This window comes from Camellia sinensis, chromosome 1 (genome assembly GCF_055761805.1).
Source record: "Camellia sinensis isolate YWXY chromosome 1, ASM5576180v1, whole genome shotgun sequence".
Classification (NCBI taxonomy): Eukaryota; Viridiplantae; Streptophyta; class Magnoliopsida; order Ericales; family Theaceae; genus Camellia; species Camellia sinensis.
The window spans coordinates 34,376,686-34,381,066 of record NC_138961.1 but is presented as its reverse complement, the minus strand read 5'-3'; positions in this window follow the sequence as shown (position 1 = coordinate 34,381,066).

Sequence of the window (4,381 nt, the reverse complement as noted above, 5' to 3'; positions counted from 1 at the left end):
AGCTTGAATGCATGAGTTCGTTATGTTGATGTTGAGTTTGACATATTTTGAGACATGCATGTGGATAAATCAAGAAATTGAGCCTCATGATGTTATGAACTTGCATTGGTGCCATGTTAGTATGATTTTATTTGAGATTTAGGCCATTGCATGCAAGTAATATAGCTGGGAATTCGAATTGGAGCTCAAGAACTCAATCTGGAAAACCCAGATTTTTGATGTCCACTCGAGTAGGGGAAGAGCCGCTCGAGCGGGAAAATCGTGCTCCCAGCACTTTTTGCAGAGTTGGATGTCCGGTCGAGCGGGATATCTCACGCTCGAGCGGGGAGCTTTTATAGACAGGCCTTCTGCTCGAGCGCTCTATCCCACACTTGAGCATATTTTTCATGCAACCAGTACTTTTGCAAGCCTTAAGGGTCCGCTCGAGCGGATAAGTTGACGCTCGAGCGGGGACCCTGTTCTCTGAAATTTTGTATGCTCGTTCTGTGTTTTGTTTTCCGTTCTCTTTCACTTGTAAGCACTCTTAGGCATATGCTAAGCATTGTAAATGAGTTAATGAGATAAGAATAAAGCCTAAAGAGGAATATGTGAATCAAAGAACGGATTGAACTGTTAGTGACCCTCTTGTGTTCATGAAATGTGTAGGGTCAAGCTCCAGGACAAATCCACAAGCCGATCACTGTGAGTAATATCGATATTCGAATATTTGTGAATGTCCAATTGTTTATTTCCTTATAAGCTTTATGAGTTGCTATTCGGGATTGTGGACGAGAGTCTGATATGAATACACGTAAATGGACCAAAGGTCGTTTTGATAAACATGAACGGACCAAAGGTCGTTTTGATAGACAAGAATGGACCAAAGGTCGTTTTGATAAACATGAATGGACCAAAGGTCGTTTTTATAGACATGAATGGATCAAAGGTCATTTTGATAGACATGAATGGACCAAAGGTCGTTTTGATAGACAAGAATGGACCAAAGGTCGTTTTGATAAACATGAATGGACCAAAGGTCGTTTTGATAGACATGAATGAGTGGGCCAAAGGCCGTTTTGACATGAATAAATGGGCCGAAGGCCGTTTTGACAAGGATGAACGGGCCGAAGGCCGTTTTGACATGATTGGAAATTTAGATGGGCCAGAGGCCAGAATGTTTAGAACTACAGTCACTTGAGTTGGAATTTCTTATAGTTATGTATACATATCTGTTCAATAGAATTATGAACTGGGCCCAAGGCCGTTTGGAACATGTTGTCCTACGTTGTTATGTATATTCTGTAATTGATATTATTCACTGGGCTATCATTCACGCTCGTTCATGTGTTTGTAGGTGAGCCAAGAGAGGCACAAACCCAGCCCCAGTGAAGTCTGCCAGGAACAACATGAGTTTTGGAGAGTCAACCTCGTGTCTCACGCATGAGACCATCCTTGCCCTTTTATCATGTACTTATGTTTTGTCTTGTTGGAAAGGGCTTTGTTTATGTCTGTACATGGTCTGTTATAGGTCGACTCGTCTCGAATGATCCTGTCTGTAATGAGTTTTGTGATTTAGTACTTTGACGTGGGTTATTAACATATATGTGTATAGTTTGTTTGATGTGCATTTAAGCACGGCTCTATGGATAAAGTTTTTGATTATTTCTTCCGTTTGGCCCCTTTACACTGTTGAGTTATGTCTATTTTGGTTTGAGGCCGCAGGTAATCTCAGGATTACTGGCCGGTTACGTCCTTAACCCATAGGGGCGGGTTCGGGTCGTGACATATCTCAACTTCAATAATCTCAAACTCTAAAAAACAAACTTCGAAATGGCCCAATTCAAGTCCAGCCGACTCAAAAGAGCCTAACCTAGTCAATCCATCTAGACCAATCATGTTCAGATACACCAACAGAACTAATGGCCAAAACCACTACCTCTGGGATGTTGAGCATGATTGAGGATCTTCAAAGAACTGTGGAGGATTTAATCTTTTGGGTCTTGGTCCCATCATCAACCACATCCCATGCAGGAAAATTGATATTGAAGAGCTCTCCAATCTTGGGGCAAGCTAAGAATGGAATGGGCCAACTCAAAGACATCTCAAGCCTGGGTGATACCATGTTAACAACAAATGGGCCTTGCCCAGATTTAGCCATCCAATTCCTCGATAAATCTGAAGCAAATAGTGAGAATGAATCTAGGGCAAGTATGGATCCTTATGCACATCTCCAATGGATTGTTGAGACTTTGAAGATCAAAGGCCGAAACATGCAGCAAGTCCTTGCAGTTGTTGAAAAGACTGTGGATAAAACTTTTGCCACTCAATATCCCAATGCCAGGGTGGTAATTACCACAAGTGTATTTAGTGTGAGAAGTCAGGTTGGGGGCACTCTGAATCAAGGGTTGACAAACAATAGAAGTTAAACCATGGAAAATTATGCCTTACCAGAAACATCCCTCTTAGCTCCAATCCTAAACCTATAAGAATTCTTCCAACAAGTACCCAATCAACACTTGCTAACCCTCCTATCAATCCTTATAAGATTGGTGCCCATACTTTTAATCACCTCCACATGCTTCCGTCTAAAGCTCTTCAAATTCTCATAAAAAAGGTCTATCTCAAACCCCTTGACCCTTGACCTCTCTCCAATCATCTTCCAGCTAGTCATGACCCTACTAAGTATTGTGCCTTTCATCAGTAACACGGCCATGATACAGACCATTGTATTCGCCTTCGCCATGAAATTCAAGACATGATTGACAATAAGGTCATCACCCACTTAAAAATCCCACAAAGTCTACTGGCATTGGACCAATGAACTTGGTAGATAATGTGACCATTTCTGTAATTGTGGATGAATCACCTACTGATTGCATAAATTTCATTTTAGATGTGGTGGATGGCCCACACTTTAAATAGCAATTTAAGAATGGTTTCATTTTAAGTTCTATATAGGGTGTTGAGTCTGAGTCTAATTCTATCAAGTCTGGGGAGTTGAAATTAGGCTCAAGTCAGTCTTGCAAGTCTAAGTCAGGTGATAACTCGAACACTGTTATTCTGTCAAGGTCTGTTTTTTTCATTTTTATTGAGTCTATTTCAATCATTGAGCCAGAAGTTCTAAATAAAAAAGGGGTGGTTTCTGCTTACTTCTCTGTGTCTTTAGTTCATTGCATTGATCAAAATTTTCAAAACTTTTCCCAAAACTTTGATAAAAATGAAGAGGAAGAATTTCCTCGGGTTTCAAAAAATTGATTGATTAAGAGGAAGAGAAGTGTGCTAACCCCTTAATGGATGAGATCGTTTCAATTAAAATGGGTACTAAGAAGGATTCTTGCTTGGTCTTGATTGGTTCTACATTGTCTTTAGAGGGACATGAGTGATTTGTCCATTTATTAAAATATTTCAAAAAATAGGAAGACATGCTTGGAATTGATCCTAAGATTGTACAACATAGGATCCTTCTTGATCTTGGGGCCCGATACCCCAAGCTTTCAAACTTTGGTTCGTAATGTCCAATAATCAAGCAGAATATGAGGCATGTATAGTCAGATTGGAAGCAGTCACGGTACTAGGGGTAATATGGCTGGATATGATCGAAAATTCAAACTAAGTCATTTTTGAAGCCAACGGAGATAAAGAAAGTCAAATCTCAAAATTTGAGAGAAGAAGATTTAGTGCTGAAGGATAATCAAGTTCTTATCCATGACCCTAGGGGCAAATTCAAGCCCAATTGGATGGGTCCCTACATCGTTAAGTATATCTGGTCAGGGAGAGTAGTCTAACAATCAATCAACATGGACAAGCTAAAAAGTGTTACCGATGAGAAGCTCGATGGGCCGAAAACCCAAAAGGGCAATCTCGACAAAAGTTAGAGCATAAAAAAATGAAGAAAAATGAAAAAAAAAAAAACTCACAAGGGCAAAAACCCAGAAGGGCGACTTTAGCAAAAGTTAAAGTGCAAAAAACAGAGTGTTAATATCGAGGTGAACCTTACTCGTGAACTATATAAAGCCTAATTACTATCTTTGGGATACACAGGCAACTTCATTCTGAAGTTCGGCCTCAACCATTTTCAACTTGCTTGTCTCCATGTTTGATTAATGTATTGTACTCGACTCAGCTGCTATGTCCATGTTCAATTGGGTTATCTTCATTCGGTTTAATTGTCCTATCTCTTCTTTGGGATATTACAAGACAGATGAAGTTTGCGTGATTTGATTTGAGGTTGTGCATCTCAAGGGTTGATTTCATGTTAGTCGGGTAGTAACCAGTTGCAAAAATAGGTTTTAATGATTTTTAATAAAGTTGACTGATTTTCTCAAAAATTATTCCATTTTTCCAAAACCACACCATTCTTTGGACCAACGAAAGAAAAAAATTTCAATGCTCACAACTTGAC